The sequence below is a fragment of the Ailuropoda melanoleuca genome, chromosome 14, assembly GCF_002007445.2.
Source record: "Ailuropoda melanoleuca isolate Jingjing chromosome 14, ASM200744v2, whole genome shotgun sequence".
Taxonomy (NCBI): domain Eukaryota; kingdom Metazoa; phylum Chordata; class Mammalia; order Carnivora; family Ursidae; genus Ailuropoda; species Ailuropoda melanoleuca.
In genome coordinates, this window is record NC_048231.1 from 10,044,749 (window position 1) to 10,062,091 (window position 17,343).

Sequence of the window (17,343 nt, forward strand, 5' to 3'; positions counted from 1 at the left end):
CCTCCCTCCCCCGGCCCCCTCGCCTCTCTTTTCTTCTGCAGTGACACACACTGCAGTGCCGCTGAGGTCATTTGTTTCCCACAGCCTCACAGGGCGCTGTGGCAACAAGGGGGACAATGATCTCTCCCAGGAATGATGGGAGGCCTTGTTTGGCCTTAAATAAGCCCCTTCAAGGGAGCAGTAAGGTCTGTTGTGTGTGTGGTTTGTTTGTGCAGAAAATCCTTTTGCACGTAGTTCCAGTGTGAAGTACTCAGGCAGCTTCAATTGAAGACATAAAGAATCTTATGTGTGTGGGGGAGGGTTTAATTTTATTTTTATTGCTGCTTTGAGACCAGGATCGTGTTTTCCCTTCTGCCAGTAACCCTTTTCCCACTCAGGCTCCCTAGACCCCTGCGTTCTTTGGATAGTTTTAGGCAGGAATTGGCAGGTGTTGGGGCAGAGAGATGCCGTGTCTCCATGCTGGCATCTGACTTCCCTCAGCTGTGGGGAGGCCGCGCTGGGGTGAGTGCACCAGGGATTTAGTAACCCGGCACATTTCTCATCCTATCCTGGGCCCGAAGAACGTGCTTGGGACTGGATCCCCAACGCTGGAATTCACAGCCAAGTGAAAGTGAGGTGGGAGGAAAAAGTACTTTGTGGGTTGCCTCAGAACAGACTTTAATGCCAGAGCTTCAGGGGACTAGGAGGGAAGGTAAAGGCCTGCATATGAAATATGGAATATTGGAGTCAGGTTCTGTGCCCAGTTTAGCTGTTCAATGAGGAAAGATGTGAGATGATGTTTACCCACACCTTGATCGCACTGCTAGAAAGCACAGAACTATCCTCTTTGTCTTAGGCTGTCCAGGTTTTAGGTCTCTGGACTGCTGAAGGCAGTTGAACCTCAGAGCTTGCGAGCAGTGTTATTTTCAGAGGCATTCTATTTGATGACTCATGCTGTCTCAGACAACGTACATATTTCATCTGGAGAAACTGAGGTTAGGTGGCAGAGTAAGCCTTTCCCAAACCACATGATGAATTTCAAGGCTTGAGATTAAAACCCAGGAAGGGTCTTTCATCGACCAGATTCATTAACTAATAAGTACAATCTATGAATTCTTTCCTTTTATTCCCAAAACAAGATATTCTCTCAACTGAGCAGTATGTATCAGAAACTGTATGACTGTCTAAATTCTATTTTTAAGCTATCTTTTCTTCCTTTGCTTTTTATCAGTCATGTTTACAACTGTTTATAAAATTTTGTCACCTCTTTGACATATCAGATGCAAAAACTATTGGCTTTATGATTGGGCCACTGGAAGAATATAATATTTTTTCCCTTCCCTTTTCATTTCCTGACTTTTTTCCAGTGATAATTTTAATACATTTGTGAAATACTCAGGCAGGAAGGAGAGTTTTCCAGATGTTTCTGTTGATTGCAGTATTGCAAACACAGAGCAGTTCAAAGACTGGTATCACTGTTTGGTAAATTGAAGAAACATATTTTTCTGATAACTAGTTATCCTTGAATTTAATAAACATCCCTAAGATGAACTTTTCTCTTAACAACCTTAGTGTCATTTGAATTGTTCACAAATTTACAAAGTGGGAGTCCTGGACATTTTGGTAAATAGATTGACATCTTGCCTTATTTCTCTGGACCATCTGCTAAATGCTTATTCTCAATTGTTCATTAGCATCAAACAACAAACACACCACAGTCCATTCCAACAGATAGCTTGTGTCTCTGACAATGACAGGACATTGGCCAGACCATCTTCTCTCTGGCCATGTTGGAAGTGTTGCAGTCTTAACTAAAGTAGACCGACTCATGTTTTAATATTCATTATAAAGGAAACAACAAATATAAACAAATAAAAATCACTAATATAAGCCTGTGGCAGATGATGAACAGTAAAAGAAAACTGCTGTTTTATAGTCATGAACCGGCCACCTTTGGAAATGTTCAACTTTAAGGAAATGCAGAGTGTGCCTGGTGGAGCCGCCTTCCCTCAGGGCTCATCGGAACATATCCCTAGGGGTTCCTTGCCTACTGGCAAATTCCACTGCATCTTCCAGATGCATGGAAGATGAGTTTGATTAAGTTCAAAATGGTAACCAAAAATGTTAAATAGAAAAAAACTGCCTGTGGTAGCTTTGGGAGCTGGTAAGTAAATAACAGGCTGTTGTCCTACACCCTAGTTGAATGCTCTCAAGAGGTTCTTATGTTGCTCGAATTAGTGGGCATGTAAATGAAACCCCTGTTGGCCTTGGCAGATATTGGCCTCTTCCGTGACCTTGTTTGACTGAAACAAAAAGTCATTGGTGGAACAAAATTTCAGAGCTCTGAACTTGGTTGAAAGAAAAGGGCAATTCTCTGAATTGGGTAATTGGATCACTCTCCCAAGTGCCCTAGGGCTTATATCAAACATATAAGAAGGGGATTAATAACTTCAGTGTATAAATGAGCTTCAGGCAGCTTCCAACTGTAACATTTCACTCTTAGGAGCTTTAGGACATAAAAACAGATTCTTCCAGAGCATTTCGAAGTGCTCTTTATAAAATGCAGGAAGGGACTGCAGACTGCTGTGGAATCCTTGTAATTGTGTCTGGTCCAGGGTGATGAGCAACCTAAAAGCCTTTACAAAATGGCCACTTAATAAAACCATTCATGAGATATATTGTTGAAACTAAAAGATGAGGCCAATAATATTTTTCAAATTGTGCTTGGTATTCATTTCCTTGGTAGTGGTTTTATTATCTAGACTAAATTAGATGGTATCTATGAAATGGGAAGCTCCCCACCTTCCTATTTTTTACAGCTGATTTGGAGGACTCCAAGACTTACCACAGACCTATATTCTTTTTTTTTTAATGATTTTTTATTATATTATGTTAGTCACCATACAGTACATCCCCGGATTCCCATGTAAAGCTCGATGCTTCATTAGTTGCGTATAACACCCAGTGCACCATGCAACACGTGCCCTCCTCACTACCCATCACCAGTCTATCCCATTCCCCCACCCTCTCCCCTCTGAAACCCCCAGTTTGTTTCTCAGAGTCTATAGTCTCTCATGCTTCATTGCCCCTTCTGATTACCCCCCCTTTCTTTATCCCTTTCTTCCCCTACCGATCATCCTAGTTCTTATGTTCCATAGATGAGAGAAATCATATGATAATTGTCTTTCTCTGCTTGACTTATTTCACTCAGCATTATCTCCTCCAGTGCCGTCCATGTTGCAGCAAATGTTGAGAATTCGTTCTTTCTGATAGCTGAGTAATATTCCATTGTATATATGGACCACAACTTCTTAAAGCATTCATCTGTTGAAGGGCATCTCGGCTCCTTCCACGATTTAGCTATTGTAGACAATGCTGCTATGAACATTGGGGTGCATATGGCCCTTCTCTTCACTATGCACAGACCTATATTCTTATGCATGAGTTGTAAGGGGCCCTTTGAAAAACTGAGACCTTTTAAGAATTAGTTTATTCATTAATTTGCTTACTCAATATTTATTTAATACCTACTATATACCAGACTTGAAAATATAAAAAGAAAACATAAAGTAGAGTAAGATCCATGAACAGATATTTGAAATATAGGTTTATAAGGATTGAAGGAATGCATGAGAAGGGAGCCATTGCTTCTTAGGAATGGGGAAGTCCAGAGAAGGCTAATGGAGGTGACAAGAGGTGAATCCATGAGGCAGAAAACTGGAGGAGAGTATTTTAGGCAGAGGACTCAGGACTGAAAAAGGTTACTCAGAAAGGCTAGGTTTGTGATCAATATGACCCAGATAAAAGATGCAGGCCAAAATGGTCATCTTCTCTTGGAGGAGAGGGATCAAGAGGTAGTTCTGTTGGGTCCTAAGGAAGTGGAATTTTTAGCGATGGAGGCAACTGCTGGGGTCACAACTTGGGTAGAAAAGGGGAAACAAAGGAAAACTTCTGAAAAATGCATTGTTTTGAAATGTATCTTTAAGAGTATGAGCATTCCGAGACCTCTGGCAACCACATAGAAAAGAAGAGCTCATGGGGGAACATTCTAGAATTGATTCTTATCTTAATGGCTATTGATCTGGATGCCAAAAAGAGTTTGCAGAATTCTGCTATTTATTTACCGCTGATTAAATTTAAAGGTGTTGTTTTTTCACTAAGGAAATATTACTAAAGCTGGGTAGAGTTGCTTCTAAGAACTAGAACACCAGATAGCTAATCAGAAAAGGAGCTATCTTTAATCAGGACCCAAGTATTTATTTTCATTTTTCTCTTGTAATTTTTATAGAATCCTGTAAAGCAGCTATTTTACCTGCACAGTCACAAGTGAGTAAACAGCCTCAGAGAAGTTGAATAAATTCCTCAGAATCCCAGGACAGCCCGTATGTGGCAAAGCCCATGTCCTCCCTCTTAGGCATACTCTTTCCCAGTCGACTAAATCTTCAGGCTTATGTCCACCTACAAGAGTAAAGGCAGACATTTGAATTCTCTCATATTTGTTTTGGTTTTGTCATTGATGATGTTTTTTCTTCCTGTAGAGAATATGTGTTTCCTCCTCCTTCTCCTCCTCTTCCTCCTCCTTCTCCCTATAATATCTAGATGCTTCTAGCCAGAAATGGCAAATAGGTTCCATCTTCCATTCTACTCCAAATGGCTAATAGTGGTGGCTTAGAGTGCTATATTGTAATTGTCGAGCACCCCCCTGAGCTCCATGCGGGGAGGGGGGGGGCAGTATGTGTGCTGCGTATCTGTTATCCAGGCTGCTGCTCTAGTGTCTTTACTTCACCCCCAAAGTGGTGAATGAGATAAATCAATTAAAGTCCCAAGACAAGAAAGCCATGCCTATTTCCCCAAGTAGGGAACATCCTGCTGCTACATAAAGAAAGGAACAAGAGCAGTGAATTTATAAGAGAGATGTGCCGTCTAAGAATTAGAAGGGAAAGTCTGAAGGAGGCTAAATGAAATAGATGGCAAACATCTGAAGTGTGACTGCAAAATCATGTTGGGATTTTGTGGCTCATTTTCAGGGTAGTTTTGGAATCTTTTCTTCTTTTCTTTTTTTAGTCTTATTGTATTTTTTCCCCCCTCTGTGTGCAACGAGATGGTAACCACAAAAAGCCACAGCCTCCTGCATCCCTTGGAGGTTCAGTTTAGCCAGTGCCCAGCTGTCCTCCCTGCATTCAGCTCTGGCTTGTCCTGAGGAGGCCTGTGATTCATCCCTCTTGGGACCTGAGACATGACTCCATATTGATATCACCCATTGGGCTCATTGCTTGAATCCCCAGATTGTTCGTGTGTTTGTTGACCTTTCATCTAAAAATAAAAGTCACTTAAGGCAAATATCTTAGCGCCAATGGTTTTGGCTATTTGTGAAAGTTAGAAACTCATTTAAGAAACCACCATCAGGATTTTCTTGGCATTGTGTCAGATTTGGCATGTTGTGCTTCAGCACACCAGCTCTTGCACGAATTGAGGCCATGGAGTCGAATTATGGAAAACCTCCCGAAGAAAATTAGAACTCAGGAAGTAGTATTGGTGACCCACAACATATTGCTGTATTTTCTAAGGTGCTCTTCTGGTCCTACCGTCGTTTCTTCTTGGGTAAAATATGAAACTGGCGTGCTACCCTTTTGAAGGGAAAAAAAGTTAGCTGCTTGGCTTTGGAATTTTGGGGCAACTCAGTCATTGACTTCCTCTTCTGTAAGCTCCTATTCTTTAACTTGGGTGCCACATCCTTCATTTTCCCTCCCGAGTCATTATACATTATTTCTGGCTGCTAGATTCCATTCCACAGCCTATTTCACCCAAGTAATGGATGGAATAATTGTAATGACTAGCTCAGTACAAGTTGCAAAATTGGAGACCTAGTCATCTCTTCGGGTCATACAGAAGTCACTTCTGGACAAAAACTGCTGTATACAATGTATATTTTTAAAAATGATCTTTCTTCTACTTTGTGCTGCAAAAACAAACTTTGAGGGGATGCTTCTCCCACAGGATATGGAAATGGCCTTGGACCACATCCAGGGTTAGTGACACAGCTGCTGTTTCCTGCAAGGGACATCCCACATCCAGAAGGGAAAAAAGACAGAGTTAAATATATAGCAAGAGGGTAATGACTGAACCTATTAATGAGAATGAAAGAATTTGCCTGTTACACAATCTGTTTGTAATAATATGCAGCTATTGGCAGGAATTACACTTTATGTTTAGAAGACATATTTAAACCCTTTCCCAGAGGGCAACTGATCCAATATAACCATAGCAACAACGTCATCTACTTATGGTGCCTAATAATTTTAAAGTTCCTTTGTAAATCTAGTTTTATATTCATAACGACCTGAGGAAACTGATGAGTTAGATGGAGAGGTAAGCATGGCCTAAGGAATGTAAAGCAAGGGAAGGAGTTTAGACTTTATTCTAAGCATGATGTAAAGTTTTAAGCCAGGGATGGACATGACGTGATAATACATTTTAGAAAGATCATTCAGGTTGCTGTATGGAATATAGACTATAAAGGGGCCAGAGTGAAAGCTAGGGGCCAGTCAGGAAACACAACACTAATCCAGGTGAGAGATGATGGTGGCTTGGACTGTGTGGCTGTGGTGGAGGGGGTGAGAAGTGGTTAGATTTGCAGTAAATTTTGAAGAAACTGCTTACAAGCCCTGCAGATAGATTGAATATGAAGTGTGAATATTAAAAAAAAAAAATCAAGAATTGTCTCTAGATTTTGGGACCTAGATGACTCTGGGAATGTTTTTTTGTTTTTTGTTTTGTTGTTGTTGTTGTTGTTTTTCCTATGAAGTCCCATGGAGTTATTATTTAGGCCAAAAAAAATCTAACCATGTTGAGGAGAAGAGCCGATTGGATGGAGGCGAGCAGGGAGGGATTTCAGTCCTAGAAAAGTTGAGTGTGAAATGTCTGTTAAACATGCAAGTGGAGATCCCAGGTAGACAACTAACTATATGAGTCTGGAGGCCAGGGGAATGGGCTGAACTGAAAGGGAAAGGGCTAAGTACTGATCTTGGGGGTACAGCAACACTTAGAAGCCAAAAGAGGGGGAGATCTGTAAGACTAGGAGGGAAGGGATGGTAAGGTGGGGAGGAAGTCCATGAGCATGTGATTTTTCTGAAAGCCAAATGAAGCAATTTTTTCAGGAAGAAAGGAGCCAGACCTAATGCTGCTGAGAGATCAAGTGAGGTGAGTACTGAGAGTTGACCCGTGAATTTGGCAGCATACAGTCAATGGTGACCTTGGAAGAGTGTTTTTTAAGGAAGTGTTGGGGATATAAGCCTGACTAGAGTAGGTTGAAGAAAGAATCAGAGGTAGGTGAGGAAGTAAAAACAGAGGGCAAGGACAATTTTTAAAGGTGTTTTGCTATGACTAGAAACAAGGAAATGGAGAGGTAGCTGGAGAGATCAAAGGTATTTTTATTTTGTATTTTTGTAGTGATGAACATAATTAGTAGAAAGGGAAGATGTGATAATGTCAGAGAGAAAATCGGATACCACTAGTGCAAGGACCTGGAGGATGTGGGAAAGGATGGGGTACAAGTCCACATGGATTAGGTTGAAGCAGTTGAAGCAGGACTTAGGTTGAAACAGTACTACTTATCCATTGGAACAGAAAGGAAGGAAGATTACATGAGTATAACTGCAAGCAGGCTAATAGACTTGGTGTGTGAGCATGACGTTTTCTTCTGGGGGCCTGACTTTTCTCAGTGAAAAGGACATGAGCTGGCCAGCAGAAAGTGAAGAAAGGAAAGGGAAACATTGGAGACTGGAGAAGATTTGATGGAATAGTCAGACAGTCTTTATACTTCACCACCACTGCCTTTGATTCCTTCATGGTTTCATGAGAAAATAGATGCTAAGTCTAGACTTGGTAATTTACTCAGGAGAGAGAGAGAGAGTCCAGAAAAGAGATAGGATTCCCTAAGTGGCTGCCACCTCTGTGAGCTAGGGAAGTGATCTCTGTAAAGAAGGAATAAAATGTTGGTGGCTGTGTCAGGTGAAACTCTTCTGAGGACTCCTCTGCCCCAGTAGGGTGTGTGGAGGGGGAGGCTATCAGAGCCTTTGCCTTCTTCCAAGATGCCCCACTTGGCTCAAGTCATAGGGCTTGAGGCATATTCCCCAGCTGTCCAGGGCTGACCCAACTCATTTTGTCCCTCACTAAGTTACTTAGAGACATTTCCCAAACAAACTAAATAAATCATCATTTTACACCCACGTTAATGCCTTTTTCATATTTGCGAAAGATCTCTTGACTCTCATATCTGCATATACTACGGACCCAACAGTGCGTGCTTAGGGAAGGAGAATATTGACTAGAGGACTTCCCAGATGGTATTTATCTATTATGTTTCCTGGAAGGTATCTGAATTTTACCCAAATGCTGTTTATATACAGCGTTAATTAGAATTCTAAGATCCTCACTTGGTGTTCTGATAGCTAGAAGTAAAAAAGCTGGACTTATAGATGATTAAGAAGAAATGGTAAAATTAAAGGAGATACCTCTTTTTCTTCTGAGGTCCCTGAAAGAATAACAACATGAGAACCAAACAGAACTTTCTTCCCTCCTTAAGGTGGTGCATTACCTTTTCATGGCGCCTTTGACTGCTTCTCCCCAGGAACACTGCTGTGATATATGCCATTCTTAGGAAAATGATATTTTCTTTTGATACGTATTTTTGTGTCTCTGTGAATAGATGAAGTAAATGGAAAAAGGTATGTACAAATAGTACTATGGTAATTAAATCTAACCAGTTTCTTTGAGATGGGCTGTGTGTGTATGTGTTTCTCATTACTGGCAAATCACCCAGTTACTTGCCACTGCTTATTACCCTAGGTATGTAGTGTTTATCATCTTATTCAATCCTCAGAACTGCTCTCTCATTGCCATTTCACAGATGGGGACATGGAAGCCCAGAGAGGTTTAAATAGCCTGCTCAAAGCCACATATCCAGTGCAGGAGAGTCAAGAATTTAACTGTGGCCTCTCTGTGTCCAGAGCCAGACAGCTTTCCACTATACCACATTGCCTATCATGTAGTCAGTGATAATAATGGCTTAGTTATTTATTTGTATTTGCAAAACATCCTTTATTGAAACTCTGTAAATATTATTATCTTCTTTGTGATTTGGAGAAAGGAAGGAAAGACCCAACATTTCTTAGACACCTTGTATGTGTCAGATATAATTTTAGGCATGTTCACATACCAAACCGGTTATATTGTCTTCATTTTACACGTGAGGAAATGAAACTTAACAGAGAAAATAAGTGAGTTGCCCAGTGCCGTAGCTCACAAAGGAGCTAAGAGTCAATTCTGGTGCTTCCCTTAGCAAAATCTAAGCTCTGTTGGAGCAGGGGATGAGTCTGTTTTTAATCACTATTCTCTCCCTAGTGTCTGGTATAGGGTCTGACTGTGGCATATAGTAGGGGCATGAGAAAAATTTACTGCATGGCTAATGATTGAACATGCTATAAGCTGCAATTGAAATGCATCGAGCCTTGTGTTGTGCTTCCTAGGGTCTTCTAATGGATGTTGGCCTAATAGAGTGGAAGGTTCTGAAAACATATCTGTGAATGCATGTATGTTTCTTATTGCAGAACCCCTGTTCTTCTCACAGCTGTGCAATCTCAGTGATGGAATTGCTTTTCTATTGTTGGGAAAACTGAGGAACAAAAGTTATGTAGGTAAAGACTTTTGCAAGTCAGTGGACAATTTGTGACACAATTGAAATCTTGAGATTCTCACCTTTATAGCCCTAACCACTTAACAACCTTGCAGTCCCAGTGGGGTTATAGCTTTCTAGAAATCTGGTACTTAATTATTTAAAGAGATGGAAATTTATCTTAAATACATACCTTATTATGGATGTGACACACTTAGCACAGATGGTCTCAGAAGTTTTTCCTGGCTTCCCCTACCCTAGCAGTATCTAGTATGTTAATGTCAATATTAGCTTTACTGTTTTAGGTAACTTTGGTATGCTTCTCATTAGCTGGAACCGTAAAGAGCTCAGTTTTACCTGCGCTAAGGGATCGCTAAATTCCTATTGGCATCTGAGTGTGCAGTCCCATGTCGAAAGTGAGGTCATGTTTCTCCTGGATTGTGCCTGTATCTGATGAGCCTGGGCTGGCGTGAATCCGAGACAATGAAATAATCACAGCCATTAGCTCACCCGGGCCCTATTAAGATGTGGCCTGGCTTTCCACCCATTTCTCCTGCCTGGAAAAACTGACACAGTCATGGTTTGTAAAGCTTAGTGGAGAAGGAACTGCTTCCACAACCGAAACGGCACCACCCTATTTAGACCTGGAACCGCTCTGCTGCTTGATCTCAGGAAACGGAATTCAGGAGCCTGGGTACGAGGGTTTTCCTTCATCTCCTTGTGTGTGATGGTAAAGTTGAATTTGCCTAATGCTCTCTTTCTCCCATCCCAGCTTCTGTGGCTAGTGGGTCACCCTGGAGCAGTGGCTTCCAAACTCTTCACCATTTACTATATTTCTCTTTACAGACCCTGCGTTTTAAGGGTTTGGGCCTAGTAAACAAACTATGATGCTTAAATGATTCTATTTCTTCATTGACACCTCGTGCAGGATCTTCTGCCTCTGATGTCCACCCATGGTGTTTTCTCAGGCACTCCTTCCCCTACCAGGTGACCATTCCAGATACACCGCACAGAGTACCCTTGAGCTCACCCACAGAGCTCTTTGCACAATTACAACTAATGATTTGCGTAACTGCTTATCTAGGCTGTGAGCTCTGTGAGGACAGGGACCACACTTGTCTTGTTCGAACCTTGCCTTTTACACGGCTATTTCCCCAGTGCCCAAGTCTTTGCTTGACACACACTGGGTACTCGAGAAACCTTTGTTGCATAAATTAATGAATTAGCTGATTTGATTCCAGTGAAAAATAAAAGAAATTTGTCCTTTATATTGGCAGGATTTTTGAACTGTTGACAATAGCTTGAATGAAAATCACCAAGTTTAGAATGAAGGTTAACTCTTGTTGGGAGAAAAAATAATGCCAGTGGGGAGGGATTACACAAGAGGTTTTCAGAATATTGGTAATGTTCTGTTTCTTAAGCTAGAAGATTCCTACAGATCCAGGGGCCCCAGACCTACTCCTGAACTAGAGGGCATGCCAAATACACCACCTGCTATTTGTTCCATACATACCCAAGGCAAAGGCCAAAGGGTCAGCTAAGGATTTTATAAAAAGTGATGGTGTTACTAAAGTGGCCTGATTAGGTCATAGCTCTTATGGCTGTTTGCCTAAATGCCTTGAAAAATGCCTATTTTTCCCTGTTCATATCTTTGAAGACATGCAGAGCCATTGCAAACAAGCTGTGCTGTCTATCCTTTTGTATTTACTACTTCTTGAACCCATCTCACTTTCCTAAACCACCTGTTGAAACTAACCCAAATTAAAAAAAAACGAAAACAACCAATCACTCAGCATTGGCTAGTTGAACACCTACTGTGTGCTTTCTCTTACAAGCTATAATTAGAAGGTCTTGAATCCTGTCCTGAGCTTCCTGGAGGACTTCTAGTGGACATCATCCTGTAGGAAGGAGAAATTTATCAGAGAATTGTCTGATATCGGGGCAGATTTTTAGTCTTTCTTCATGATCTGATACCTTCCTGTGTGAGTCACCATCTTTGGAAGTGTCAGAGATATCTTGGAAAAGTCACAGCACCTGCCAACACTGTTGGGCAGGGACCCAAGTAGGATGGCTTGTGCCGCCTTGCTCCCTGGTGTTCAGAGACCACCTGCTACCAGAAGCTTGCTAAGCCCAGCTGGGGGAATGTCAAGGGAAAAGGCCCAGTCAGCCCTCTCATCAGATTGCTATCAAAAGTTTCTTGGTAAATCAGTAAAGCTGAAGATATCCTTAGCAGTTTAAAAAGGCAGAGGTAAGACTATGCTTTCTGTAGTTTCAATGAGTTCATTTTCCAAAGGCTAGAAGTGACCAAAATCGCTGATTGGCTAATTAGACATAACTGAAGGGCCATAAAGCTTCATAAGAGTCATTATGTGGGAATATTAATAAAGGACTTGAGTTCAGCTCCAATTAGAAGGGTGAATGCATCCAGGGAAGTCGCAGGGGAAAGTCTGAAAAGGTAGATAGCATAGATATCGGTCCAAAATTGAAGGGTTTAATATATTACTGAGCTCTAAAAACAGCTTCCTGGAAAACGGATTCCCCAAGTCTTTCCCAGCTTTCAGATAGGATGTAAAACTAGAGGCTTTAACCTTTACTTGTGGTTGACTAAAAATCTACCCTATTTTTCTTAGGAAGGGAAGCAGTTGCCTTAACACCTTGGCCAGATTCCCAACATGTACAGGGTGGCCCATTTAAAACAGGCCCGTGGATGCTTCAGAGTGAGGAAAGGGGTTTGTTGTAAAGCATCATGTGGATGTGGGTGTATAATGAATATGAGCTGATTAAATTGGCCACCCTGAATTATAACCTCATGCCTTCTGCAAGTCCTGCCCAGTTTTTAGCTTGAGATGGTGTTCTTCCTACTTTTCTGCCCAAACTTGTTAGGCAGAAATTCTACCACTATTAAAACTGCTTGTGCTTTCCACCAGAGTTTTTTTGTTTAAATGGTGAGCAAAAGCATCTGGCCTTGGAAATACCTCTCATAGCAAACTTGCTCTCTGAGCCACAGTGATGTCCTGCATCGGCCACACCCACATCACCTCCCCTTCAAACCTTCTTGCCTCCATCTGCTTCCCTGTCTCTGGGCTAACACAATACCCATATCTGTCTGGAGCAGATAGTGTGAGCTCTGCCGCAAACAGAGGAGGCCTTGTCTAAAGATGGAGAGTGCCTTGCTGTAGAAATCAGGCAACCTGGGCTTATGGCTCACTTTTGCTAATAAGCCCTGTGTGTGGCTTAGGAGAGTCACTTTGTCTTCACAGGCCCCGAGTTCCTTCATCCATAGAAAAGAAAGGGTGAGACAGAAGTCTATTTCTCAAAATGGAGGCTGTGGGTATTTGGGGTCTGCATAGTCCATGGGATTTTACATCCTTTATGTGTTTACTTGAAAGATATCATAAAGACAGTACTTAGCAATTAAAAGACATTTTTAAAAAGGATATCTTTAGTTTCTGAAGTTGATTCTGAAACCTGGTCTAAGGTTGCCTAGGTGCTAAGTTCTCCTGGAGGTTTTTAAATGTGTTTTGGATGTCTCAAATAATTTTTTTTTCTTCCAAAGGAATCCATATATCACTCCAATTTGAGAAGCACTGGACTGTTTCCATAGGCTCATAAACTTTATATAGAGGTGGGACAAAATATTAGCTCTCTTATCCTCATCCTACCCGACCTAATTAGTTGAGGACCACCCCAATATGTTGAACTGTTAGCACATGGGCTTCTTTTGTTTTCATAACTGAAATAGTCCCTGTTTTCAATCACTATGTATTAATTTATACAGAGCGTGTTTCTGCCAATAGCTATTTCTTGTTCCCTTTAAGACTAGGATGATTTAATTTACTGGTGACTGATCTCATTGAGCCCACCTCCCTCTAGAAGTGCTTCTGTATTGGTTGAAACAAAGAGTTGAGTTACTCTTGTCAGTGACCTCAAGACTGAGCAATCACAACAGTAGTTCATGTCTACATTCCACTCTTATAAACATTATCTCTCTTGATTCTCACTGCAGTCTTGTGGAAGCAATGAAGCTGGTAGCTTGATGCCCATTTCACAGGTGAGAACATTCAGACTCAGAGAGGTGTCTTGTGGGAACTTAGTTTATGTGTGCTTTCCAACAATGCATCTTCATCCAATAACAGCAACAAAGTTATATTGGATAGCTATTTGCCATATTGTGTTGTTCCACTGTGATTTGTTCTAGGAAATCATAAGTGGAGCTTCTCACTCAAGGATAGACTGACATTGCCGGGCTTACTCAGCCTGACAGAGGTCACATGCCATTATTTACCAAAGACCCATAGCCGATCTCACCCTGCCCAACTGGTACATGGAACTAACTCAGTAAATATTTATTGGATGATGAGTAGCTGAATGAATACATCTAAAAAAAAATCATTCTCTCTTTCATCTGATAAAAATGTATACATTGGAAATAATTTTTGATGTACAGATTTTTGCCAACATTTTTTCAAGTTTGAAGTTGACAGGATTTGGTCCACGACTGCTAAGGGCTTTAAAGGGAAAAGAACAGGGAACTATTGAGAGAGAGGTACACTGAGAGGCCAGCAGAGAAAATCCCCTTTCTGGCTTTATCTACCTTCCTGTCTCTGATCCATTTTCTAGGCCTCAGAGTGGATATGGGAAATGATGTCACCTGGTCTGCCTGGAGTTAACTGAAGTATTCACCCCCACCATAGGGAGAGGAGAGAAATGCCAGAAGTGTGTGAAGTGTAAATGGAAAGGCAGGAAAATGGAAGCAAATGTGAAGGTTAGAATGGACAGCAGAAGAGTTGGTGAGAAGACAATTTCTGTGGTGAGGATCTGTCTGGACGGGAAGGGAAGAGATTTTTTGTCTGCTTCTCCTGTGATGTGGTTTGGCTCCTTTCCCTTTACGTCCCAAGAGAACTATTAGTGACCAGGGACATCACATTTTAATCAAGGCACTCTTGCTGGGCTGGTTGGTGAGCTAGGCTCCCATGGGTGTGGTGAAGTTATAACAGTGAAGAGACAGGCTGCTGGTCACAAAGGGATCCACTCACCCTCTTCCGCTGTTGGTCACTGCTGTGGTATCTAGAAACATCTAGTGTGTGCTCACATGCTCATAAATGCTAGTTATTTCCATCTGATTGCATTGTCTGTGGAAGTGGATTGCCTGGAAAAAGTGATTCCACTTCATTTGTATATACTCATTGTCCCTGGAACCACTTCCTGAAATTCCAGGCTTTTATACTGTCATTCTCTTAAATTGCCTCTTTCTCAAAGCCCCAGGGTTCTAGAGACTTTCTTGTGCTTAAAGTGGGCTTCTAAGCAGCTCCTGGAAACCATGTAGCATGTCTGGCTCCACTCGGCCAGTGAGGAGGCTACTTTCCCTCCCAATTATTCCTCTCTGACAGGGGTTTTTGGTCATCTCTAAAGCTAAGAATGTGAAGGGACCAAAGTGAAATTGCAGAGCATAGTCACTCAGCCAAACTGAAACACACATGATTAACTGACCACACACATGGTCTCAGAATGACATCTCACTTGGGGAGTAAAAGGCAAGGATTGTGGTTAGTGCCCCCGCAGGCCCCAGATGGTTGAAGTTAATATACACCTGTGCTTTCTGCCAGGTAGTTTTCATCAGTTTCCTCAGGATGTCAGTGTGTGTGTATAATTAAGAGTATTTGATCATATTATAATTCCCCACAGAGAGATGGGGGGGGGGATGGAGCAGGGATCATTGGCTTTTACAGTCTCAGTGAGAGTCATCAGTTGAAAAAGCAACAGAGAAAAGCCAAGTCTCTGTACTGTGTCTGTGCCATAACTCAGGCAGTAGTTGCTGGCACCCCCCCCGCCAAGTGTCACTTCAGTGAAAATATTATCCCAAATCTTTTGTTGCAATCTCAAGGTTCGCAGCATTAGGTTAGAATACTTGAATTGCAGGAAAAAACTGTTCTAATCCCACCTCCATCAAGGCCGTGCTTTGTGTAAACCCACAGAAAACAACCTTCCGTTTGAAAGTTGTGGCTCCAGGCTCGTAAAAATAAATGAGGTGGGCACTTCAGTCACTTTGTTAGATCTGATCAGTAAGGTGAGTTTAATTGGCATGTGTTGATAGGCTTCTAAATTAAAAGAGTGAAATCTAAACCGTGAAATCATTGTCTTGTTTATTCTGAATTCCTCACTTTTTCCAATTTCCCTATATATGCTCTTTTCTTTGTCCTGTCCATTGCCAAATTAAGCTGCTGGAATCGATCTCTTATTTTGGATGAGGAAACCAAGCCTCACTCACCGGAAGTGGCTTTTCAGAATCATGCAACTAGTTAGCAAGTTAGGATCCAGGTCACCAGAATTCCAGCCTTTCCACTTTACTGGGTAGTCATCTTTGGGAAATATATTTTTACCCATTTCTTAGAAGAATTTTACTAATTTTACTAATGTGAGCTTCATTTAAAGCATTACTGATTTCTTTCCTAATTCCCCTAAATTGATCTGATACATTTCTGTTTAAAAGCCATACAGTAGAAGTTTCCTATAATTAGGTTCTAAAACCATTTCTTCATTCATTCATTCATTCATTCATTCATTCATTCATTCATTCATTCAAAGAATAGCTATTCAGAGGCCACTATGCCAGGCATCTGCTAATTCTAGATGAAAACACAGAATCTTCCCACAAAGATACAGAACTTATTACTCTTTAAATTCTACTCAGTATAATCAATTTGCTCACCAAATGCTAATGAAATTAAGATTTTGAGGTTGTATTCCCTTATCTGGCTTTAACTTGGACCAGCTATCTCACTGATTGGATCAGCACAAATATATCCTGGTTACTCTGAAAACCACTAGGCTTCCTCAAAAAATTAAAAATAGAAATACCATACAATCCAGTAATTCCACTTCTGGGCATTTGCCCAAAGAAAATGAAAACGCTAATTCAAAAAGATACATGTATTCCTATGTTTATTGCAGCATTATTTACAATAGTGGAGATATGGGAGCAATCTAAGTATCCATTGATAGATGAATGGATAAAGAAGATGTGGTGTATACTTACAATGTAATATTAGCCATAAAAAAGAATGAGAGCTTGCTGTCTGTGACAACATGGACCTAGAGGGTACTATGCTAAGAGAAGTAAGTGAGAGAAAGACAAATACCATATGATTTCACTTGTATGTGAAATCTAAACAAACAGACAAAAAAACCCCAAAAAAACAACAAATGACCCAAAAAAGCAGAGATAGACTTATAAATACAGAGAACAAACTGATAGTTGCCAGAGCAGAGGGGGTTGGCAGGATGGGCAAAATGGGTGAAGAGGAGTGAGAGGCACAAGCTTCTAGTTATGGAATGAAGAGGTCATGGGGATGAAAGGTACAGCATAGGCAATATGGTATTATCATAGCATAGTATGGTGAGTGACAGGTGGTAGCCATACTTGTAGTGAGCAAAGCATAATATGTAGCGTTGGTATAGAGCTGTTGAATCACTGTGTTGTACGCCTGAAACTAATGCAGCATTGTGTGTCAACCGTACTTTAATTAAAACACACACACACACACACACTTCAAAGACATGTTCTACTGATGGTGTGTTGCTAGCTTCCTGGGATATGAAGGTGGCATGTTTAAAGCTGAAAGGACTCCTGGGGACAAGTTAAAAAAAAACAAAAAAACAAAATAAAACCCCTCACTAGCAGTGTTACATGG

The 17,343-nt window shown here is 41.2% G+C and overlaps 1 protein-coding gene across 14 annotated transcripts in view; it reads left to right on the forward strand.

The window, feature by feature from the left end:
• The window catches only part of RAD51B (RAD51 paralog B), a 623,368-nt gene that overhangs the window by 459,330 nt on the left and 146,695 nt on the right, over nt 1-17,343 (forward strand). The window contains exon 9 of one of the 14 annotated variants that reach the window (XR_004620516.1): nt 14,273-14,462. The exons of the other annotated variants lie outside the window; for them this stretch is intronic. The gene's annotated coding sequence lies outside the window, so the exon portion shown is untranslated. The remainder of the gene's footprint in view (nt 1-14,272; nt 14,463-17,343) is intronic. 14 annotated transcript variants of the gene reach the window in all.